At 44.4% G+C, this 26,457-nt stretch overlaps 1 protein-coding gene across 11 annotated transcripts in view; it reads right to left on the reverse strand.

Annotated features, from left to right (window-relative positions):
- BCL2L11 (BCL2 like 11) overlaps positions 1 to 26,457 on the reverse strand; it is a 51,340-nt gene that overhangs the window by 20,312 nt on the left and 4,571 nt on the right. Inside the window, exon 4 of one of the 11 annotated variants that reach the window (XR_006200849.1) lies at positions 16,068 to 16,299. The exons of the other annotated variants lie outside the window; for them this stretch is intronic. The gene's annotated coding sequence lies outside the window, so the exon portion shown is untranslated. The remainder of the gene's footprint in view (positions 1 to 16,067; positions 16,300 to 26,457) is intronic. 11 annotated transcript variants of the gene reach the window in all.

Here is a 26,457-nt window from a genome sequence, read left to right on the forward strand (position 1 = left end):
ACCATGCACCAGGAAGATTCTCCATACTCAGAAAAGACCAGTTCAGTGATGCAACTGGGGAAAAGAGACGAGGCTCTTGGGTTTGTGACTTAACTTACTGAGAAAATAGGCACACTACTCACAATCTAACACGAATGTTATGTCCTAACCATGGCAAAATATTCAAAAGCCTGCAATAATCAGATTTTGCAATGCCATACATATGGCTTTCTGTGTTGTGTTTTTATAAAAATATTTTACATTCTGGGTTTCTGAATTTTACTGTTTTAAGTAAAACTGATGGGGATTCATAGGTCTGTAAAAGCACTGAAAAGTGCACTCTGAAAAGATGTAAAAAACTGAGTTTTTACCAAGTCTTCTCAAAACTTTTGTCCCATCTTCTTTGTCCCCCCAACCCCCACCCAAATGCAACAATGACCTCACAAAGAGTGAGTGCCTGAGAAGCTAGGTACTAGGGTGTGTGTGTGTGTGTGTGTGTGTGTGTGTGTGTGTGTGTGTCTGAAGAAGAGCACAGAATTATCTGTGCTCTGTGAATAAACCAAGGGAAGACTCCTAAAGAAAGCCCTAGGGGCAAACACGAAGGCTGACCACAGAGAAACTTTTAGGAGAAGTCAGGCATGTCCCCTGAATACACCTGCAACCACATTAAAAACTACTTTGGCTGTATCTTTGCCACACAAATATTTTTATCATTACTCTGTAAAAGCCTATTAAAATTAAGTTTCATTTAAATGGCTTAAAACTGGCAAAACCCAAAATTTCCGGGTGGATGTAATGCCAGGTGGTAATGTAACAGTCTACTCCCTTTTGGGGGGTTTATAATACTTTAAGGATTTTACTCTATCAGAGGTACCCGATCATTACTATTCTTTTCATACTGTCAGCAATCAAGTATTTTTTCCCCTAACTTCAGAAGCTGTTAAAAAGGTTAACTCACCCCCGAGGGAAAGGAAATCTCTTTTCTTCGAGTGCCTACTACACACCAGAGCCTGCAATGTTTCATGTGAGCTGTGTCATGCAATCCTCTTACCCGGCACTACAAGGGGGAGACACCTGCCCCCATACACAGGCGACCAGACCAGCAAGCAAGACGCCACATGGCCACTTAACAGCTACCACCCCACCCCTCCTCTGGGCTTCAGAGCCCCACTTGTTTCTTACTATACAAGCCTCTCTTTAAGAGAGTAATCTGCTTGCAGGGGCACCTGCCTATGGCTCAGTCAGTGGAGCATGTGAGTCTTGATCTGGGGGTTGTGAGTTCGAGCCCCATGCTGGGTGTAGAGTTTGCTTAAAAATAAAATTAAGAGTTCAAAAAAGGGTAATCTGCTTTCAAACCTAGAGTCAGAAGTGAAGAAAATACCAATTACCCCCCCCCCCAAAAAAAAAGTGTGAAATATAGGTTATATGTCTTACAAAGATGGTAGGTCAAAACTGTTGGCAAGTTACCCAATGTTTAATAAATCAAGCTGTTCACGAATATACCCAACAAATACGAATGCCCGGATGCTAGGCACCATTCTCGGAGGTGCTCTGGGTACAGCAACCAAACAGGCCAACCCTTGCTCCTGTGGAATTTACATTTTTGTGGATTAAATTTCAACATTTATTATTTTTTTTTAATGTTTATTTTGAGTGAGAGAGAGAGAGAAAGTGCGTGAGCTGGGAAGGGGCAGAGAGGGGAGAGACAGAATCCCAAGCAGGCTCTGCGCTGCCAGCACAGAGCCCAATGTGGGGCTCAATCCCATGAACCATGAGGTTAAGACCTGAGCTGTGATCAAGAGCTGGACGCTTAACCACCTGAGCCACCCAGGCACCCCTCCATTTCAACATTTAAATGTTAAGTTCCTCTGGACACAGACACTTTTAAGTAAACTTTATACTTGTTACAACATGAAACAGAAGTAACTCCCCTGGTTAATTTCCCCCAACCCGAAGATGAAACCTACTGCATTCTATTTAACTCGCTTACTACCTGTGTGGTTTAGAAGGTTCCGCCTGGCTGATGCTTGGGCTGGTGACCATCAAAGGAGCCAATTTGTGTCAGAAGTCGGCTTATCATCAAACTAGCACCTAGCCAGCAGCAAAGAAAGAAATCTGGAACCTTGGTGGCCAAGTCTAACTTGTTCACCTTAGGGATAACTGCTCTGCTATATTTTGGGGAAGGAAGCAAAGAAGGTAAGTAGATGTTTCTAAAAATTTCAGTAGCTCAGATAAACGTATAGACACAAACATACCCACGAGGTGTGTGGCAATGTGACACAGAGGGTGGGTGTGTCCATGGGAGGCCCCGGAGGCCACAGCCCTTACAGGTTCCCTACACAACTCTGGTGCAGACGCTCCACAGACTAGACCCTGAGAAAACTGAGCAACGGGTAAGAAACCACAGGGAGGTCCTGGAGGCAGAGGTAACCAAAGATTATGGATTAGACCAGGGTAAGTATGCACTAACTGGCCAGAACAACAGATTAGTAAGAGAGCTATCTAACTGTAGTTAGGTGTATTTTTTTTTTTTTTAACATTTATTTATTTTTGAGAAAGCATGAGTCGGGGAGGGAGGGAGAGAGAGGGAGAGGGAGACACAGAATCCGAAGCAGGCTCCAGGCTCCAAGCTGTCAGCACAGAGCCCTACGCAGGGCACAAACCCCTGAACCGTGAGATCATGACCTGAGTGGAAGTCGGATGCTTAACCAACTAAGCCACTCAGGTGCCCCTGTGTGTATATTTTTTTTTAAGTTGACTTAGAACAGTAACAATAGGGTATAATTCAATAATAGCAATATAATTTAACTTTTGCCAAGGAGACTGATCCACCTGGGCTACTCTAACAGAGCATGTATCACCATTTGGCTTTTTAAAAAACCTGGCAGTGTTTGTTTTTGTTCCTTGCATCTATAAATCTAAAATTAATGACCATCACTCGTCCTGCAATAAAACCTACCTAACATGTACACAGAATAGACCTATACTAATAATCTATACTAAGATTATTTAAGACAGAAATCCTATTTTGGATATTTTAAAAGGCATTGTATTCCTGTATTTTAAAAGGGTAGTCTTTTTCAAAAAATTTTTATTAATTAATTTATTTAAAGAGAGACAGAACACACACATGCTCAGATAGGGGAGGGGCAAAGAGGGAAGGAGAGAGAAATTCCCAAGCAGGTTCTGCACTGTCCACAAGGAGCTCCATGCGAGGCTCGAACTCACGGAACAGTGAGATCACAACCTGAGCTGAAATGAAGAGCCGGACACTTAACGGACCGAACCACCCAGGTGCCCCTAAAAGGGTACTCTTAATCTCAGTTAACAGAGTGCAGTTTTCCAATATAAATTTCAAAGATTATTTTTGAAGTGACAAAAATATCTTCTTTTTTTGGGGGGGGGGGCAGTGGAAGAAGCTTTTCTTAATTTCATCACTGGTTTAATCTTAGTGACTGTCACAATTGGTCTCCTGTCACACAAGAACCCACCAGAATGAAAGAATGGGGTCTGGCTGACCCCAGAGAATTGGTTTGTTAGCCCCATGGCAGTGCTGGTCAGAGCTCAAATTATTTTGCTTAATTCTGTGCTACCGTCACCCTGAGCATGAACCACCACAATGAAGAGATCCACAGTATGGTCTTCTAAAGATGCCCCTGGAGCAGGTGGGGCTTGGGGGCAGGGAGTAACTCAGAAAACATGCTGCTCTACCCCCACTCTACTAATCCTATCCAGGTACTGACCTGACTATTCCCATTATAGTAAGATAGTCCGCCTATGAAAAAGATAACTTACATTTACATTTCTAGTCTATAGTATCGAGGATAAATATTTTACTTTCCCATGTGCGTCGTGCTTCACAACTATAAATGTTGGTAGCTGATCAATAAAACGGGTCTTTATTTGAAACAAAAACTCTTAGTACTAGTTAAGAAGATAAAAATTTTAACTTCTAGGGCAATTGTACATGAACATAAAAAACTCTCCAAAGGGGAAATTCTGGTGAGGTGTATTTTTTTTTAAACAATTTTTTTAATGTTTATTTTTGACAGAGAGAGAGAGACAGACAGACAGACAGAGCATGAGTGGGGGAGGGGCAGAGAGAGAGGGAGACACAGAATCCGAAGCAGGCTCCAGGCTCTGAGCTGTCAGCACAGAGCCCAACGCAGGGCTCGAACTCACAAACCGTGAGATCATGACCTGGGCCAAAGTCGGACGCTCAACCGACTGAGCCATATAGGTGCCGCTGGTGAGGTGTATTTTTGCCCACAGAAAATGTAGTTTCAGCATTTAAGAAATCATTTCACTCCATAAGCCTGGCACTAATTTAGGGGGGAAAAAAGCAGAATACAATATGCACCGGATCTTAATGTAAAGCCACCCCACAGCTGTTACCTAAAGCCCATGAAAAGCCAGCTCAAATCCTACAAGCACCAGACTGAGCTGGGGGGGAACCTGCTAGGTCCAGATTTTCTAACCAAAGCCACTAATCAAAAATAATGCAGTTGTGTCACACACAAGCCATTCTGTCAAAAGTATGAGAGGTTAGCTGAGTTTTCATCAAAACTCTTAGAAATTATTTTTTGCAATCCAGAATTTCCTGGTAACATCACTTCCTACAGAAAAAATGCTGAGGTAGTATTAATTCATTTTTCTATACCAGTGTGGGGACAGTGGGGTGGGGTGGGATGGGAAGGAGGACATGTTTTAATGTCAAAGAACTTTGTGTTACGAAAAGACGGGTGTTACTTCATTAACAGACCGTTCCCGTTCAGTTGCAGAACATTTTCCAACCCATATGGTAATTTCAAGTTCAGCAATTGAAAAAATTGATGTCGTGGTTAAGTGGCTGATAGTGAAATCAGGCTGGGGCTTTCGGAAAGGGCTTTCTGTAGCACCACCAGCTAGGGTGGGAAAATAAAAAAAAAAAAAAAGGAAAAAGAAAAGAAAACGATTGTCAATTCGTAATGCGCGCAGCACCAGCCCAACCACACCTCCTGAATTTTCCTTAACGCCCAAGTGCCTCCACCCCGGTTATCAATGGCAGGTGCTCGAAGGAACGGTGACCCCATCACAAGGCCATTGCTGCTCTTTCTACACCCAGCTGACTTCCTCCGTGAGGCTGGAACTGAGAAGTCCCGCTGAGTGGGGCACACGCGTGCCGCCCACCGCGTATATCGTGTGCGTCTCTACCGCGTGTGCCGTAAAACACAGCATACACGTGCGCGCACGTGACCGCGGCCTCCTGCCCGGGGGCAGGACTGGTGCGGCTCCCACTTCTGAGAGGCAGTCGCTGTTTTAGTTCCCGGCGTGTCTCTACGGGCTTTTCAAGTGTGGAGCCAGAATTAAAATTCATGGCAACACTTCACACTGTCCCGTCTTCAGATGTCCAGTAATCCACAAATACTAAGGCAGAATCAAGATGAGCCTTTAAAGTAGTCAGCGTGAATTAAGCACTGAGTGTGTATTCAACTCACTGCTGAGAAAGGATTTCTCAGTCTCTAAAGGGATGGATATGGAACGGATGACTTTGAGGAAATGATCATTTTAAACACACAACAGGTCACACTTAAGCGCACGTTTTGCCCGGCACTTACCGGGGACCGTGGGGCCCTTCCTCTTGACACCTCAGGGTCATCCATCTTTACTTATTTCCCCAAGGAGAGTCTAATTCAATCCAAGCCATAAAGGACCCCCTAAAGGACCATTCCTCTGTAGGCACTGAAACCAGTGCCAAACATCCAGTGATGTCCACAGGAAGCACTGCCTTTGCAGGTGGCCACCCTGAAGCTCAACATTCATTTTGGGGACATAAAAATCCTGGGATGTTAATTCAACCCAACAGTCTCCTTATTTAAATGGGTATCTTCAGAAATATCAAGGCACAGTTATCCACAGCTTGCAAGAGGAAAAAAGGAAAACAGCCTGCCAGCCTGCTAAGAGTTCCTTAGGAAACCCACCCGAGTGATCAGGCTGTCCCACCTGCCCCAGGATTCCCAGGTGGCCACAGGGGAAAAGACAACTACCACTCTAGTAAGTTTTGCTGCAGAAAATGCTATCAGAATCGCCTTCAGAAACTGATGATTCTCGGAAACTGAGCTAGAGACCAATTTCACCACGTGCACACGCACATGGGCCTGTTTCTCTCTTGCATTGCTTTATTTGTTGGTAAACTTGCATCAATTCCACTGAGCCACTGGAGAATAATGAGAGCAATTAGAAATGGAACACAGTGATCATAGTTAGCACCAGTGCTCAGAAAGTTCCTCCATCTGTTCTCCCCTGGTACACATCGGTGTCAAGCCTGGGCGGTCGCATGAATTCAAGACAGAGCTTTACAAACAGCTGCTAGGATATACCACCGCAAGTAATGAAGTTCATGAGAGGAAGCCAGTGTTTTATACCCACTCCTTTCAGTGGGTGGTGCCCACGCTTTTACGTGGCCTTGAGGAAGAAAGTCAAAACAAGCTGCTTTGATCCATTTCCAGTCTGACCACTCGGAAACTGCCAGTAAACCAAGGCTGCGTCGTTGGGACAGAAGTCTGGAAACCGGCATTCATAATCTTTCCCTGTCTACCATTAGGCTTCAGCCAATGAAGTTTGAATCTAAGGCATTAAGACCGATGTGTGTTGTGCCTTTTCACTCATTTACTATGCAACATCAGGAGACCCAGTTCCCCAGCTCACCTGAGCTACACCCCCCTGCCCCGCCCACCATATTTACATCTTTACTAGAAGCCAGTGATGTGCTGGGAGCAAACGCAGACAGAGTTCTCAGGTCTATGTCCGGGGGCATACCTGCTAGCTCTCAGCCACAGAAGAAGCCCAGCATCTCAGGCAGGTGGGACGCTGGGTACAGGGGCCGTCTGCGACACGATACCAGGTCACCTGCCCTGTGTGCCCACTGCCTGGCAGAGGTGACATGCTTTGTCCCGAGGCAGTGCGGTCCTCACTGAAGGGCATTGGGCGCTACAAAGATTTTCCTTAGAGGGAGCTGAACCTTTCCACCCCTATTCTCAATTTAACTCGTCTCCTGGGCCTATAAAGATAATCTATAATCACTCTCAATCGTCACCCCTCTTTTGAAGTCACCACATGCCCCAAACCTGGTCCTAAACCAGTTCCTTCCATGTGCCTTTTTTTTTTTTTTTAAGTTTATTTATTTCTTTTGAGAGAAAGAGCACATGCAGGGGAGGGGCAGAGAAAGGGAATCCCAAGCAGGCTCCATACTGTCAGCGTGGAGCCCAACACGGGGCTCGAACTCTCAAACCAGATCATGACCTGAGCCGAGACCGAGTCAGAGCCTTAACCGACTGAGCCGCCCAGGCGCCCCCTTCCACGTGACTCGGGAAGACCCACCATGGCCATCCTGGTCCCCTTGGTGCGCTCCTGAAACGTGCTGCCCTGAGCAGCGGGTGGTGGAGGACTGTACTAGGGATGATGACCAGGGGCAGACACGGGACACTGCTCTCTGCTTTCCCTCCACTGACCCCAGCCACACCAAGTCTCTGCACAGCTGCGGCTCTATTTCTATAGCTTAAATTTCTTTCAGAGGATTACAGAGGATTGGACTGTGCCATCCTATTTTGAAAAACAAATAAAAATAACCCCCAAACTAAGTATAGTCAAATGGAGAGCAATTGTGAGCTTGCTTTAAGACAGACACATAAACCCTATGTCCCTTCTACTGATAGTGTATGCAATTTTCTATCCAGTTTATCCCACCATTTACTCCATCACAACTATGAAAAAAAGTGTTTTTCAGAGACCTTTTAAAAGGAATGTACAACTCCACACATTAATTCACTTAGGAAAAAAGTGTTAAAAACTTTTTTCAAGTGACTACATTTTGGTGCCATACATTAATTTGGTACCGTTCCTTAAGAAGGAAATGTTAAAAACAATTTGAAGTTACTACCTTTCGGTAACTTACATGTTATGCCTAGCCAAAAATCTGATCTCGGGGAGGAAATGAAAATTTAAACCACAAATATAAAAATTCCTGACTACAGAGTAAATGTGGCTTCCTTTACGAAATTTAACACTGGCACCAGGAAACAGGTGACAAAAATCTCTTCTAACTCACATTAAGGCCTTAAAGTTACTGTATTTCATCTCAGTGATAGCAAACACCAAGACCTGGGGCAAAAACAGAGTCCTACGAAGCGCCATCTTAAGCAGTTTTAATCAAAACACACAAAAGTCTATCAATCTCATTCGCGCAGTTAGAATTGCGCGCAGTTAGAATTGATCACAGCTATACACAAAGTGAAACACTAACCTGTTAGCAGAGATGTACGGGCAGTGGTGACACAGCAGAAGTCTGAGGCACCCTGAAAGCGTCTCACTTAACACAAATTCACGAAAGGGAGGCGCCTCTTTTCACCTTGCATCATACGAGAAGAGAGACAAACTTTACACCTGAATCCCAGGCCCTCTTTTGTGTAATCACAAAGATGTAATCGTTGAGCTTGGACATTTAATGGTTAAAAAGCCGTCCTTAAAACCCAGATCTGTCACAGTCAGGCTGTCTGGCTCCTCCCCAGAAAACTCACAAAGCTCGTGCGTCTTGACTGAGCACACACACACTGCTGAAGGCAGGGTATTCCACCTCTAAGGGACACAGGCGAACACAGGCCCCACAGCCTTGTGTAGGAAACACGGTAAGAAAGAGAAATGCTATGAGAATTTCCCGCTGCATATAAAAGAAGAATACTGGAAGGCCCAAGCCAGCGGAACACCAGAGTGGTACCGTGGATGATGGATGAATGAGGACGACGGTTTGAGCCTCAAGTTCCTTCCTCCGCTGACCAGCCCGCACTAACGCTCAAGACACCATATAACTTTTGCACCACTGAGCAGTTGTGCTGAGGGAGAACCCCAGGCCTCGCCTGTAAACCATACAAATGTTACGGAAGGAAGTGTGCCGTGTCCTCCCACACGGGAAAAGCACGGAAGCTAGTGTCACCAGTGGTGCAAGCCCAAGCCTAAGTTGTGTGCAATTCTGTGCCGAAAGACCATCAGGTCTGGTGGTTTTTGAAGATCTTATGTCTGTTCTGGTTCACACATTCTTGCTCTTCCTCCCCAGTACCTGTTACCCCTCGGGGGTGGACACGGCTGCTGGCCCAGCTCTGATGCTTGACGCGCTCATAAACGGGGCAAAACGGTTTGGCCACCCCTGTGCTTAGAAGCCCCTGTGCAATACAGATTCAACTGGGGTTGTTCTAATTCAGCACACGCCCCGCCCCCAGCCCTGCGACCACTACTGAATGGCTATGACACCCTTCTACAGCAAGAGAGGACACTGGTGCCCAGCCAGGTTGTGGGACGAGGCCCAGGGGCTGTAATGGGTCAGTGGAGGGATCAAGACTGGACTGGGTCACCTTCTGTAACTTTCCACTCCCACACTTCATGACATACTATCAATAAAAAGAACTAGAAAGAAAACAAAGCTGGTATATATAATATGCCGGGCTTTCCTCACAGAAAACACAGTTCTAAGCTTTAAATAAGCACAATGGGAAGACCCAAGTGAAAAAAAAGAGGGAGTCGTGGGCATTCGTATATTGCTTTAAATATTACTTGAATTCTCATTAAATCTACAAATATTTGGGCTCCTGCCATTATGCACCAAACTGTTTTCCTATGTTGATAACTTGTTTTAACTAGTTTAGTAGAATTTATGCTCAGGTATAAGTAAAACCGAAGTCTAAATTCAAATACATAACTAACATAAAATATATCTAGAATTCATTTCTAGACTACTTTGTGTTGAGAAATTTCTCAAGACATGCAAAAACAAACCAAAAAGAACCCAAGAAATCTGTTAGTCTGTCCTCTAACACACTTATTCCATAGAAAAGTAACTCTCAATAAACTCAGGTTGACAAACTCTACTCATCTTATACACTTTCACAGACACACATCCATCGGTAAGAAAAAAGTAGGTCCTTTCTGCTGAAACCAGCTTTTAAAAAAAAAGCCTCAAATTACTCATTAAATCCACAAATTGGTTACATTAAAACACTTCAGTAGGGGCGCCTGGGTGGCTCAGTCAGTAAAGCATCTGACTTCAGCTCAGGTCATGATCTCATCTCACAGTTCGTGATTTGAGCCCCAGGTCGGGCTCTGTGCTGACAGCTCGGAGCCTGGAGCCTGCTTCAGATTGTGTCTCCCTCACTCTCTGCCCCTCCCCAGCTTGTGCTCTTCTCTCTCTCTCTCTCAAAAATAAATAAATAAACAACAAACAAACACTTCAGTAAATGGAATAGGAAGAATGCTCTGGTCCAGGAACGGGATATGTTTAAGGGGAAAAAGAAAGTTCGCAGAGCAACTCATATAGTGGAGAATCATCATGTTGAACCTGTTTCAATTTGAACACATACACCCTTCTCAGAGTGAAATGACTGATTCCATTTTTTAAAAGATTTTAGCTTGAGGGGCACCTGGGAGGTTCAGTCGGTTAAGTGTCCCGACTCTTGATCTCGGCTCCGTTCATGATCTCGAAGTTTGCGGGATCAAGTCCCACACTGGGCTCTGCGCCGACCGTGCGGAGCCTGCCTGGGATTCTCTCTCCTCTCCTCCCTCTGCCCCTCCCCTGCTCACTCATGCTTTCTCAAAAATAAACAAACACTGAAAAAATTTCTAGCTCTAAAGCCATCTTCACTCCTAAAGAAGGTCAACAAAGCCTAAATTAAAGCAAGCATCATGCACGGGGCAGAGAGTAAGTTATGAGTGCCAAATGCCCGAGTTCCCACATCCAACACTAGATGTGCCCTCAAACCCATTTCCAAATCCTGGGAGCTCTGTTTCTGAACAGGACAGATAATCCTGGTCTCAGGGTCGGAGACACAACCCATGCCATCAACTGGCCTGTGTCCTCTTTGGGTGCAGACATTAGAGAGAAGGGGAGACAGGTTTAGGATGTAACTCAAGCACAGATCCTGGTCTCACGCAGGCCCATGGGTACATGTGGCCCAGGAAGAACAGAAGACGACTGTCTGCAGGGGCTGGTTCTCTCCATCACTGGCTGAGATACAACTCTATTCACAAACCATGGGGATCTGCTTCAGGGTAGAGAACAGGGAAAATACCAAGTGAATTGGGGTTTTCCGGAGGACACTAGGATACCATACCCATTCTAAGCAAATACTTCAAACCCCAAAGGCACAGGCTCTTAACCAATGGAGCTTAAGCTCGCCCATCAGGGAAATGGTGTGCGCTCTAACTGTTGGCATTGGTCACTTCATAGCTCGTGAAGACAAGTTCTCAAGAAGCTTTTGTGATTCATTCACTCAGAAATAAAACCCAAAATTTAACAGCCAAAGGAGCATAAATTCCCTCAAAGGGAGAAAGAAAAAGCTGTTTTAAAACTTCTTAATTCTATACAGGCAACAAATATTTCTCACGTGAAACCAACCAGCAAAATACCTCATTTTGAAAATGTTTGCTTAACTTTTGACTGCAGGAAAAAGTAGTTCAGCCTATGCCTTGTCTCAAGACCTTCTTTCTCCAAATACACTGAACTGAAGTCAAGTTTCTGCCAAGTGCAATGGGCCATCTCCCACAGGTGTACCTGATGCAGGCCCAGCTCAGACAGTGTGGTTTCCAGATGTCTCTCGACGGTCCAAAGATTTGCCAACCACGCCAAGGTTCTTTTCAGGGTGATGTGTGGGTCACGGGCAGGTTAGGGGTGATTCAGACCTCCCTTCCCCACCCCCACCAGGCAAGTTTCTAGAAAAGATCTTTTTTGCTTGTATGTTTGCTGTGGGACCTGAGGGAGTTAGAATTACAGTAGCATTTCCAGATGAATTCACTTCCCTGTGAGTTTCCTACACTCCTCAAACAGCTTCTTTCTACACAAAGTAGGAGAGAATACTCATTACCATCACACTTGCTGACCCGCCATGGCTGCAACGGGTCGTTGAGGAGCAAGGAAAATTAGTGACTGAGGTCCCATCGGATGCTTTCCGGTAGCTTATGTGGAAGCTCCCCACAACCCCCAGTGGTGAGCACTTCTGTCTTCATTTGATCGATGAGAAAACAAGCTCATCAGACAGAAAAACAGGTCTGCCAAGGTCCTTGGCGTGTCTGGGAACAGCTGGGGTTCCGTCTAGACCCTGCCCCAGCCTGACGCACGGCCCTGCAGGTGACACAGCAGTAGCCCACTGGTGCTGAAGCAAGCTGTGACCCCTCTGGACGGAGACGTTCACAATAAAAATACTTCGCTAAATAAAAAGCCGACCCCAGAAGAGTCTATTGGGGGCTAATGTCCATGCGGATTACTTGTGGTGGTGGGCCACAAGCCTGACATTACCCAGATGAAACCTTTACCAACATAAGGGGCATGGTACTTAATACTGAGTCGTACGGGAAGATGAACGCGTCACGGTGACAAGCTGCTGGGGATGCCAAAAATGAAGATTAAAATTAAGACAAAATATAGCATACATATTGTTGATTTATTCTATAATTTTTTTTTTTTACATTAATTGATTTTTGAGAGACAGAGTGAGACAGTGCGTGAGTGGGGCAGGGGCAGAGAGAGAGGAGACACAGAATCCGAAACAGGCTGTCAGCACAGAGCCCGATGCAGGGCCCGACCCCACAAACCGTGAGATCACGACTTGAGCTGAAGTCGGACGCTCAACCGACTGAGTCCCCCAGGCGCCCTGGATTTATTCTATTATAAATGCCAGTCGTGATTGTGCACGCTGTACAAAAAGGCACACAGATAAGACCACCGGACACTTGAACACAAAATATTTGCTTTTAACGTTTTGATATATTTTCCTTCGAATCTGTTACACTTATGAACTTCTTGAACTCCACTGTTTGTGCCTCCCACAAAACTCCTATGCTAAACCTAATCTCTAGCGTGATGGTATTAGGCGACAGGGCCTTTAGGGGTGATTACATCATGAGTGTGGAGTCTTTATGAATGGGACCAGTGCCTTTATCCGAGGTCAGGGAGCTGGCCTGCTCTCTCTCCATCACGTGAGGACACAAGGGAAGGTGGCGGTCTATAAGTTTAGGAAGAGGGCCCTCCCCTAGAGCTTGAGCATGCTAGCACCCTAATCTCAGACTTCCAGCTTCTAGAAGTGTGAGATCAATGTTTCCTGGTTAAGCCAACTAGTTGGTGCTATTTTTGTTACAGCAGCAAAGACAGACTAAAACACTACGATGTCCTCAACAACTTTGGAACCGTTTTTAACTTAACTTTATGCCAGAAGCATCTGCCACGTCATTCTTCTTCTTAATGTCGTTAGGATGACAGCACCACAGTCTGTCAGAAGGATGTGTAGTAGTTTAGAGATTTTCCCCAAACCATTAAGACAGTCAATAGTTTTTTTTTGGCTGGGATAAATAATGTCAGGATGAACAACCCCCCTGTGCCCTCGGTACATGCATCTCACCGAGTATTTCCTGCAAAAGAAAGGAATGTCAGGCTCTCTGCTCTGTGCCTGCAGAGCAGGGTCTGAGGGCGGGTGGGTGGCAGGGTGCTTAGAGCCCGGAGCACAGCACGGGACCGAGTCCACAAGGTCTTACAGGACAGGTGTCTGGTCTGTGTCAATAGGACCTCCAGAGAGAAGGAAAGCAGTCTCGGGTCACATGCCCTACCACGGGTCCTGGCCACTGACCAAGCAGAACAACTTGAGGACACTGAGCAGATGAGAAAGCAGCTAGACGTTTTGTCACATAGGGAGTATGTCGGAAGACGGAGGCTTCGTTCTCCACAGAAAGGAACGGAGACAACTGGATTCCGGTGTGGGACATGGTGCGTGAGGCAGGGAGAGGTGGTGGTCCGTGGAGAGTCCCCTGCCCCAACACAGGCAGGGTAGCCACAGACCAGGGGCACGAGGAGACCTGGGCCCTGGGCAAGTGTTCTAATTCATTGGTTTAAAAATATGTCAGGGGGCAAGATATTAGACTGTCTAGCATTCGGTTGGCAATTACATGCATTTCTTCAAATCTAATACCACAACACAAATCAATAGACTATCTCTTTTTTCCTGCCTTATAGTCCAATCATGCAGGACTACAGGGCTAGGCCTTCTCCAATAAGGAGTTCCCCTCTGGCATGCGGAATCTGACTTGAGTCACCCATTTGGTTTTCAGGCAGTACATTTGAGAGAAGCAAGGTGTAGGTACACCTTACAGGCTCACCACCAGGATCACACGCAAGGCAGTTACAGCTATAGGGACACTGTAGTTATTACCTGAAAACAATGGCTGGGACTATTGCCCAATCCCCTCTCAACTCTATTATTCCATAGGGTAAAAACAGAGGGTCTAAGAGGTGACGGCCAAAATTCCGAGTAGTACTTTGCAATCAGAACCAATCAATACCAATCATAAATATTTAGTTAAAAGAAGATACAGGGGAGCCTGAGCGGCTCAGTTGGTTAAGTGGCCGACTTCAGCTCAGGTCATGATCTCATGGTTCGTGGGTTTGAGCCCCACGTCAGGCGCTGGGCCAACAGCTCAGAGCCTGGAGCTGCTTTGCGTTCTGTGTCTCCCCCTGTCTCTGCCCCTCCTCCACTTGTGCTCTGTCTCTCTCCCTTCTCTCTCTCAAAAATAAACACACATTAAAAAAAAAAAAGAGATTTCTAGTGCCACCAAGGTAGGGTCGCCCCACCCATTCCCCCAAGTCCAACCTCGTGCTACTAAAAACCCTAGGGAGAACACAACAGACAAGAAAATGCTAGGGGCACCTGGGTGGCTCAGCCAGTTGAGCGTCTGACTCTTGCTTTTGGCTCAGGTCATGATCTCATGGTTCATGAGATCAAGCCCAAGTCAGGCTCTGTGCTGACAGTGTGGAGCCTGCTTCAGATTCTCTCCCTCTCTCTCTTCCCCTCTCCTGTTTTTTCTCTCAAAATAAATAAATAAGCATTAATCTTTTTTTTTTTTTTGAGAAAGAAAGTGAGCATGGATGTGAGGTGCAGAGAAAGAGGGGGAGAGAGAATCTGACATGGTGCTTGAACTCACAAACATGAGATCAAGACCTGAGCTGAAATTCAGAGTTGGACGCTTAACCGACTGAGCCACCTAGGCACCCCGAAACTTTCTTTTTTTAAGTACTGAAAGGGGAAAGAAGAAGGTAGGCTGCTTGGGGACCCCGGGACTCGGGGAATGACATGGCAGAGAGGTCCCCAGCTTCCTCACCGTTTTCCATATATCCTGGACAGGGTGCCGCAGAGGGTCTCCAATGGTCACAGACGCAAAGAGCTCCCGGGGAAGCGAGTTCTCCCCAGCTAAAGCACTGGGGAAAGGGTGGCCTTGCAACAGAAAACCCTTCGGCAACACCTGCCCTACCCCAGCTGACCGCCACGTGCCGCAGTGTCGGCATGGCCAAGCCAGGGGTGGATCATCCACCCATCCCCTGCTCGGTGGGAGGTGTTCGTGCTCTGATCCCACCCCCAGCTTGTGTCAGCAGGCGAAAGGGGAGCTGAGCTGCCAACCTCTGCCTGGCACAAGCAGGCGGGGCCGATCCCGCTGCCCTGCCAGAGGGGTGCTGGAGAAATCACGTGGGTAGCTCTCTCACCCCTGGCCAGTGGAAGCGGATCATGTTCACTCCCCTTCCAGGGCAGCGCTGGTGGGGCCCAGCAGAAAGCTGGCCCCCCACTAAGCAGCGAGGAGGTGGCACGTGGCAGGTCAGCTGCTACTGCACGCACGCGCGCGCGCGCGCACACACACACACACACACACACACACACACACACACGTGCACGCACGGGCACGTACCCTCTATCTGCAGGCCCAGTAACAAGCTGGGCCTTCACCCGCACCAAGCGTCAGTGAGCAATGAGACAGAACAAGTCAGGGCAAGTCAGCACATCACTTCCCCCACCACTGGTTAGGGGAAGGCCCAGCGGGGAGCTGAGCAGGTACGAGACTGAACGAGGTGGTAGGAAACAGGGCTGGTGGCCCGTAGGTTTTCCTCACCCTAGTCTTGGGAGTCTGTGAGACCCAGTGGGTCACTGGGCCTCCACTCTGCTCTGACATGAAGGAGAATGATCGGGAACTCATACCCAGCATCATGCAGGAAACAGGGTGGCGGGAGGCAGGGCTGGTATTCTACCCCTCACCTGCACTCTGGTGGCAACGAGGAGGTGAGAGGAGCGGAGCTTTAGTCTCCATCCTGCAGGAGCCGAGCTGGGAGTCAGCCCTCCACCACGTCCCCCTCCCAGGGGTCAGCAGGGGCTGCGGGGAACCAAGCATATACCCCCAAATGAACTCAACGGAGCCACGCGATTTGGTGTACCACTTTTGCCGGGAAGTATCAGCAAGGCCAAAGAAGGATCTGAGCTTGCACCTCACCTGGTGGGAAGCAAGCAAAAATTTTAGAATTGAAAAATGCAACAAAGAGGGGGGGGAAAAAGAAACCCCAACTTCACTGGCTGGGCCAAGTATTAGAGTGGGGAACAACAGGCCACAGAATCAGCGGACACCAGGCTAGGTCCACAGAATTTACTCAGTCCAAAAAGAGAACACAGAATGAAAACTAAGAGTCTCAGGGATCTGTGAGACCACCACGAAAATACACTTTCGTCATCAGAGTTCCAAAAGAGAGGAGGCACTGAGAAAATATTCAAAGACATAATGGCTGAAAACTTCCCCAACTTGGCACAAAACCTACAACCACAAATGTAACCAACTGAGTGAACATCAAAAAGGATAAACCCAGAGAAATCTAAGACACATAATTAAACTTCTGGAAACGAACAAACAAAAAACCCTCGGAAGCTGCCAGATGGAAAGGACTTGTTACTTCTAGGAGAATATGTGAATGATGGCAGACTTCTCATCTGAAACAATGAAAGCCAGAAGGAAGGGGCATGTCTTTTAAGTTCAGGAAAAAAACAAAACAAACCAACCAACCAACCACCGCCATGGACCGTGAATTCTATAGCCACTGAAAATAGCCTTCTGGAATGAAGGGAAAACACAGACTCTCTCAGACGCAGGACTGAAGGATTGTTGCTAGCAGGCCTACTGTTAAGAAATGACTAAACAAAGTCCTCTGAACAGAAAGGGAGTAACAGGAGGCTAGAACTTCAGAAAGGAAGAATACTGAAATGGGGAAAAGATAGGGGTGAATATAATAACCTAGCCTATTTTCCAAGAGCTTCAGGTATATTTGATGGCTGAAGCAAAAAATGTGATGCCATCAGATATGGTGCTCAATGTATATAGAGGAAATGTTTAATTTTTTTTTTTTAATGTCTATTCATTTTTTGAGAGACAGAGAGAGACAGAGCATGAGCAGGGGAGGGGCAGAGAGAGAGAGAGGGAGACCCAGAATCCGAAGCAGGCTCCAAGCTCTGAGCTGTCAGCACAGAGCCCGACGTGGGACTTGAACTCACGAGCGGTGAGATTGTGACCTGAGCTAAAGTCAGACGCTTAACTGACTGAGCCACCCAGGCGCCCCATAGAGGAAATGTTTAAAACAATTACATTTGAGGGGTGCCTGTCTGGCTCAGTCAAACATCTGACTTCAACTCAGGTTATGATCTCATGGTTCATGGGTTCGAGCCCCACCTCAGGCTCTGTGCTGACAGCTCAGAGCCTGGAGCCTGCTTCAGATTCTGTTTCTCCTCTCTCTCTGCCCCACCCCCACTTGGCTGTCTCTCTCTCTCTCTCTCTCAAAAATAAACATTAAAAAATTAAAAAAAAAAAGACAATTATATTTGAAAAGGGGGACATGTAAAGGGGTCTCAATGGATTTAAGGTGTCTACACTGCAGATGAAATAAAAAACATTGATACCATTGATGCCAATAGATCATAACAAATTACATCTGTACAGTCTGTGGAGCATATGACTCCTGATCTCAAGGTTGTGAGTTTGAGCACCATGATGGGTACAGTGATTACTTAAGAAAAAAAAAAACAAAAAAACTTGGAAACAAAGAACACTAGAAATAAATCAAGATGGAATCCTAAAAAATGCTCAAATAACCCACAGTAAGATTTACTTATTTTGACTTATTTAATTTTTTTATTTTCAAAGTTTATTTATTTTTGGGAGGGAGGTGCAGAGAGAGAGTTACAGAGGGAGAATCCCAAGAAGGCCCCGCACTGTCAGCACAGAGCCTGAAGTGGGGCTCAAACTCACACATCAGAAGATCATGACCTGAGCCCAAATAAAGAGTCAGATGCTTAACCAACTGAGCCACCCAGGTGGCTCCCACAGCAAGGTTAAAAAAACAAAACAAAAAAAAAAAAACAAAAAACAAAAAAACAAACCCACAAACACACATAGGAACAGAGGAAACAGAAAGACAATAAAATGGCACACTTAAGCCTTAACATATTAACAATTACCATAAATGTAAATGATCTAAATTCACCATTTAGAAGACAGATTTGATGGGAGTGGATTACAGTATTATCTGAAGATGTGGGAAAAAATATGCCAGGTAAACAGCATTATTATTTTTTACAAAAAGCACGAGTAGCTATATTGACATCACATAAAGTAGCCTTTATGATAAAAGGATCAATTCAATAGGAATAAGTTAACAATTCAGTATGTGTGAACACCATACAGCTGTGCCTCAAAAATATATAAAGCAAAATCTGATGGATTTAAAAGGAGAAATACACTTACAGTTGGGGACATCAACACCATTTGTCTCAGCAACTGACAAAACTACCAGACAGAAAATCAGCGAGGATGTAGAACTGGACAACGCAATTCAACCACTAAGATCTGATCAACCGGGAAATATGTAACGAACGCTCCAACCAACAGCAGAATACAGATATTTTTCAAGCACTCATGGATCATTTACCAAAACAGACCTCAACACATTTAAAAGAACTGAAATCATACATAATGTATTCTTTGACCATAATGGAATCAAACAAGAAAACAGTAACAGAAGGACAAGGTAATTGCTATGTACTCAGAAACGAAACAACACACTTCTAAATAATCTAGGGTCAGAGAGGAAATCTCAAAGGAAATAAAAACACATGAAAGTCATTGAAAATGAAAAAACCAAAAAAGTACTGTAATGAAAACGAAAACACAATATACCAAGAACTGTCAGACACAGGTAAAGCAGTGGTGAAGGGAAATTTATGGCACTAAATGTTTACAGTGGAAGAGAGGAAAAGTCTCAAAACATTACTCCAAGTTCCTACCTCAAGAAACTAGAAAAGACAAACACAAAGCAAACTAAAGGAAATAAAAATGAGCAATAAAATTGAAAACAGGAAAAGAGAGTAAAATGAATGAAACAAAAAAGCAGATTTTAAAAAATAAAACCAATAAACCTCCAGAAAGACTGATAAGGTTAAAAAAATAGGAAAACCTAAATCACCAATATCAAGAATGAAATGGGCTATCACAACAGATCCTGCACCCACTAAAGATAATAAGAGAACAACATAAACACTGTAAATACCCAACATTCAACAACTTAGAAGCAATGGACCAATCCCTTGAAAATCACAAACTACTGCAATTCAACCAAGATGAAAGAGACAACCTGAAGAGTCCTACAAACACTAAAAACCTGAATTTGTAATTTAAAGACACCCTCTCCCCTCCTCAGCAAGAAAGAAATCTTCAGGTCTACATGTTGTCATTAGAGAACTCTACCGAAACATTTGAAGAATTAATACGACTCTTACACAATCTCTTCTGGAAAAGTGAGAAGAAGGGAACATTCCCAACACACTGTAAAGGCCCTGATCAAAACAAGAACAGTCTGAAGAGAAAACAACAGGTAAACGGTTCTCAGGAACTTAGGTGCAAAGTACTAGCAAATTCAATCCAGTGCAGCAATATATGAAAAGAACTATACCCTGACCAAGAAGGACTTATCCCAGTCCAGTAAGGTAGATTAACACTGAATATCAATATAACTCACCACATCAACAGACTAAAATAAATAAACTCACAAATTCACATCAATTGATGCAGAATAAAAATTTTATAAAATCTAATACCTATTCCATTCATGCTAAAAACTGTCAGCAATTCAGAAATAAAGAGAAACTTCTTCATCTTTTTAAAGAACATCTACAAAACACCTGCAGTTAATAACACACTCATTGGTTAAAGACTGAAAGCTTTCCCTCTAACACTGGGGATAAGGCAAGTATGTCTGCTCTCATTCAACATAGCACTGGAAGTTCTAGCCACTGTAATAGAGCAAGAAAAAGAAAGAAAATGCACACAGATCAAAAAGGAAGAAATAAAACTTCCTATTTGCAGATAACAAGACTGTCTACATAGGACTCCCAAGAAATTTACAAGAAATTACTGAGTTCAGCAAAGCTCCAAGATCCAAGAACACACAAATATGAACGGCATTTCTATTTATTAAAAATGAATGTTTAGAAAGTAAGTTTAGAAACATAACACCATTAATAATTGCTCCCAAGGAAATGAAATCTAAGAAAACATGTATGAGATCTCTATGCTGAAAATTACAAAACCCATAGACCTAAAAACTTGAAGAGACATCCGTTTATGGATCGGAAGACTCAACACACTGAAGGCGCAAATTCTCCCCCAAACTGATCTGTTAAGTTTAACACAATTCCTATTGAAACCCCAGAAGGGTTTTTGTAGGCAGTGATAAGCTTATTCAAAAATATAGATGAAACGGCACAGGACCTAGCTAAAACGATTTTAGAAAAAAAAAAAAAAAAAAAAAAGAATAAAATCTGAGGAATCACTCTATCCATTACTGTGGCCTCGTATGTGACTAGAGTAATGAAAGTGTGGTATTGGCGGAGGGACAGACACACAGTTTGATAGAACACAAAAGAGAACCCAGAAATTGAGTCACAAAAACACACTAATTTTTAAGAAAGGTGCACAGCCAATTATAGTTGACCCTTAAACAACCAGGTCTACTAATAGGTGAATTTTTTTCAATATGGTATAGTACTGTAAATGGATTTCCTCTTCCTTATGATTTTCTCAGTAACATTTTCTTTCCTCTAGCTTACTGTAAGAACTGAGTATTCAATACGTGTAACATACAAAATATGCGTTCATCGACAGTTTTGTGTTATTGCTAAGGCTTCCAGTGAAAAGCAGGCTATCAGTAGCCTGACAGTAGTCAAGTCTGGGGGGAGTCAAAAGTTATGCATGGATTTTTGACTGTGCAGAGGGCTGACGCCCCTCACCTTGAGGGGTTCAAGGGTTAACGGTAGGTGGAAAAAGGGTAACAATTTTCATAAATGGTGCAGGAGCAACCAGGTGCCTATAATCAAAACGAATAAACATTGATCTGCATCTCAGACCTTAAACTCAATGAACATGAATCATAGATCCAAATGTAAAATGTCAAACCATAAAAGTTTTGGCAAAACAAACAAAAAACAAAAACAACTAAGCAAAACTCTTGGGACCTGGGGCTGGGAGAAACTATCTGCAAATCACAAACCTGACTGGAATCTAGGATGGGTCTGAGCTCTCAAAAAGAGTGAAGGAGTAAAACACCCCAACAATCCAATTAGAAAATGAGCAAAAGACATAAACAGCCACTTCACGGAAGAAGGCGTACATATGCAAAGGGACACATGAAAATATATTCAACGTCATTAGCCAGGAGGGAGATGCAAATTACAACAATAATGAGGCATGTGTCAGGATGGCTAAAACAAATAGTGATGACACCAAATGCTAGCTAAGATCTAGAAGAACCGGACCCCTCACACATCGCTGACGGGGACACGAAAGGGCAGTGCCGTTTTGGCAAACAGCTGCGCGGTGTCTTAAAAAACTAAACCGCTCTGTGTTCCACCAACTGCACTTCTGGGAACGGAAACTCACGTACACGCAAAAACCCATAGGGAACTGTCCACAGTGGCAGTTTGTTGCCATGGTACAGCGTCATGGCCAGTCACCTGAAGGAAGCCTGTGCCCTTGGTCTTCAACTGGCAGCTGCCGAAGACGTACCGGGGATAACGCACGACACGCAGTGTGGGCTGTGCCCCTCCCCAAGTGCCTCCCCAAGTCCCTACCATGACTTGCAAACAACTCCAATGTCCTTCAACAGGTCAATGCACCGTGCTACATCATACTGTGGAATGCTGCTCAGCAATCAAAAGCAAGCGATTATTGATTTATACGACATCCTGGGTAGATCTCAATGGAATTACGCTGGGCAAAAAAGCTAATCTCAAAAGGTCGCCTGTGACAGAAGTAGAGCCATGGAGACTAGAGTAGTGGTTGTTAGGCGTTGGGGAGAAGGGAAGTGGCTGTGGCTTTCAAAAGGTAGTATGAGGAATGCTTGGGCTAGAACTCTTCTGTCTGTATCCTGACGGTAGCGGCCGTCACACAAACCTCCACCTCGGATAAAATCGCAGAGCAGTGAATACACACTCACACGCACACACAACATGGAGTACATGTGGAACTGGGGAAAGGTGAGTAAGGTAGCCGGAGTCTATCCACGTCCCTTCCAGGCTGTGATATTGTACTAATATGCCACTAGCAGAAACTAGGCAAAGGGCATAGAGGATCTCTGTTGTTATTTCTTCACTTCTTTTTTCTTTTTTTAAAGGTTTTATTTTTAAATTTTTTTTTTCAACGTTTTTAATTTATTTTTGGGACAGAGAGAGACAGAGCATGAACGGGGGAGGGGCAGAGAGAGAGGGAGACACAGAATCGGAAAGAGGCTCCAGGCTCCGAGCCATCAGCGCAGAGCCTGACGCGGGGCTCGAACTCATGGACCGCGAGATCGTGACCTGGCTGAAGTCGGACGCTTAACCGACTGCGCCACCCAGGCGCCCCTAAAGGTTTTATTTTTAAGCAATCTCCACACCCAACATGGGGCTCGAACCCACGACCCCAAGATCCATGTTTCACGCTCTTCCAACTGAACCAGCTGGGCGCCCCAGGATCTCTGTATGATTTCTTCCAGTTGCATGTAAATCTGTAATGATCTTAAAAAGTGGTTTTTTTAAAAAAAGATATAAAATTTAGAACTGTCTACACAGCCATTAGTCACTAAACTTCATTTGGAACTAGTGAAAAAATAAAAAAAATTCTTGCACTTTACCTCCTCCATCTGCAAAGCAGCCCACCCAGGTAAGACAGAATGCTAGCCACAGAGCTAATGTGACATTGTTCTCGAAGAAACATTTCCAAAAAGTAAAGACAAACAGATAAAATTCATATAAAAAATACATTTTATTTAAAAGCCAACAAGCATTATGAAAAGATGCTCAACGTCACTTATCATCAGGGAAACAAAAACCAAAACCTACAATGAGATATCACCGCAAACGGATGGTTCCTACTGGGAAAAAAAAAAAAAAAGGAAAACAAGTATTCAAATGTTGGCAAGGAAGCGGAGAAACTGGAACCCTTGTAGGCCATTGGTGGGAATATCAAATGGTGTGACCACTGTGGAAAACACGGTGGAGGTTCCTCAAAAAATTAAAAATAGAATTCCCATATGACCCAACAATCCCACTTCTGGGTATATATGCAAAAGAATCAAAAGCATGATTTTGAAGAGATGTTTGCACATATCAAAAAGAATCCAAAGTATAATCTATGAGATATCTGCATACCCATATTCAAAGCAGCATTATTCATAACAGACAAGAGAAGGAAGCAACCCAAGTGTCCGATGACGGATGAATGAATGAATCAAGTATGTTGCATAAATACAATGGACTATTATTCAGCCCTAAAAAGGAAGGAAAGTCTAGTAATGATGAATAACCTTGAGGACCCTAGGCTAAGTGAAATAAACCAGTCATGAAAAGATCAATACTGTATAATCCCACTTATATGAAACATCTAGAACAGTCCAAATCATAGACACCGATAAAACGAAGGTTGCCAGGAGCTGGGAGGAGAGGAAGTGGGGAACCGACGGTTAATGGGTACAGTGTTTCAGTTCTACAAGATGAGAAAGTCCTGGGAGTGGGTCGCACAACTATGTCAATACCTGAACGCTACTGAACTGTACACTTGGGAAAGGTGAAGGTGGGGCGCCTGGGTGGCTTAGTCGATGAAGCGTCTGACCTCGGCTCAGTTTTGATCTTGCGGTTCGTGGGTTCGAGCCCCACATCGGGCTCTGTGCTGACAGCTCAGAGCCTGGAGCCTGCTTTGGTTTCTGTGTCTCCCTCTGTCCGCCCCTGCCCTGCTCACACCCTCTCTCTCTCGAAAATAAATATCTAAAAAAATTTAAAAACCCACATTTTTAATTTAACCCAGTAGATTAAAAATGTGTCAACATGTCATTCGTATGAACGCGGCTGAGATATTTTCTATTCTTTCTTACGCACCACAAAGTTTTCAAACTCCAGTGTGAACGGACAGGAACAAGCACATCTCAATCTGGACCAGTTGCATCTTAAGTGCTCAGTACTCCACTGTGGGAAGCTGTGGCTTCCCCACTGAGCCAGACCTCACCTGTCACCCCCACGTAATAAACCTTATAGTTAGAGCCAAATAACTCAAAATATTTGGCGGGGCAGGGGAGACACACAGGGTCTTTTTCCTGCTGCTAGACTTTTTTGAAATCTTATTTGTCTTCAGGTAGCTCTATGGAAAGGCTGATGGGCAAAACTCCAAACTCTGAACATCTCCTGGGCGTGTCCTCTTTGTCAGGCCCTCATGACGATCTGCAGGACATCATGCCTCTCCTCGGAGGGCTCACAATCTGCCAGATCACTGCCAGGTGCAAGAGGACTATGCACATCATGTGGAGGAATACCAAGAACACGAGTAACCCCTACCTATGAATTCTGATGTTCCACAGAATATAAGGGTTAAGTCATTTGACACCCGGAAGTTGTTAATTACGGAGCTTCCACCCTGTTCACAATATTCACTGGCACATCCTGACCTTTCTTAACTCTTACCTCCACCAGCAGTAACTACACCTTCAAAGTACAAACTTGTGCAGAAAATAGTACACAGTTTGTATTAAAAACGCACATGGCACACGCACGCTCACTAGCAAAGGCACTCGGAAACCCATACCTCTGTCAACGATTGTGAGCAGAATAATGGGTTATCCACTAAGAGCTCATTTGTTAAGTGAATTGACCCAGGATGTAAGGAGACTAGAATTTGATTGGTAAAAGCAAAAAAAAAAAAAAAAAAAAAACAAGGAAAGAAGAAAAAAGAACCCTCTCTCTCTCCTCATGGAAAAATAGAGTATTTTTTAAAGACCTCCAGAAAAATCGGGGATATCGAGAAAAATAGGAAAGCATTTCTAGAATAAACAAAACATCTACTTGCTGCACATCCCAGACAAGAATAGACTTTCTCATCAGAACAAAGATGCAGGAGCAGAACTACCAGATCCGCTGCTTCCTTTCCCCACTCGCGGAGCAGAAACTATTTTGTGGGTGAAGGAGCAGGAGCCCCTGGCAGAGGAGAACCTCTCTATAACCTCACATTTGTGTTGCCTTGGGGAAAACCAATCATAAAGACTTCTTTGTGAAAAAAAAAAAAAAAAAATGCGTTTTGCAATAAATTATCAAAAGCTTCACTGAAGATCTTAATGGACATGGTTGAGTAAGGAACACTAAACATGACTACAAAGAGAACAGAACCCGATTTTATCAACTCAGCAGATTTCAGGGGTCTTTAGGCACTGGACTATTAGAAGAATAACCATGAAAAAAAGTTATAGACTACAAAGGCTGTCAATTTTATTCTGCAGTGAATAAAACTCCTATCTAAGTCCTCTCCAGTCCCCCACTCATCCCCCACCCCAGCAAACAGATCTCCCCAGAACTAAATCCTAAAAACTTACCTTGATGCACTAACTTCAGACAAACTCCTTATAACTTATCATTTACTCCTTGCATTCAACTCTCGGTTATCATGCCAATCTACTGGAATGTAGTTAGTGCTATGAAATTACACCTCAGGATCCACGACTTGACTTCGCAGGTATAAACATAACTGTCTTTAATAACTTAGACTGTGATCTCTAAAGCTTTACATCTGTCATCTGGAGTAACAGGACTTACCTTATAATCTCGCTAAACAGTATGATACCATACATACTAAAAAAAAAAAAAACCAACATTATCTCACCCACTATTTCTGGTTCACAAAGTAAGATAAACTCTATCTATGCATCAAGCCACCACCTGTAGAGGCGGATTCATAGGTCTGCAGGGAAAAACTATAAGGCTTCCAAAGGATCCTTAAAATACATAGGTTTTTAAAACTACACACCATTAAGCCCTATTCACTCATTCAGTGAGCAAGAACGCTACAGGTTCATAAACTCAGGAGCACTTTCATGGGCAGAGAAACATTCCCAAGCACTGAGAACTTCTAAGCTTTAAAGGAGTTCAGGACAGTAGTGAGAGAAGGAAGTAGCAGCAATAAAACTTCTAGCTCCTTTTCTTAAGGAGGGATCCTAATGAAGTAGATCTCAGTGTGCAGCGGGAGACACCTAGCCAATACGCATAGTTACCAATGTTTTTGCCGTCTCTGCTTGCCATTTCCCACGTGTGCCCAATCTGA

Source organism: Panthera leo, chromosome A3 (genome assembly GCF_018350215.1).
Source record: "Panthera leo isolate Ple1 chromosome A3, P.leo_Ple1_pat1.1, whole genome shotgun sequence".
Classification (NCBI taxonomy): domain Eukaryota; kingdom Metazoa; phylum Chordata; class Mammalia; order Carnivora; family Felidae; genus Panthera; species Panthera leo.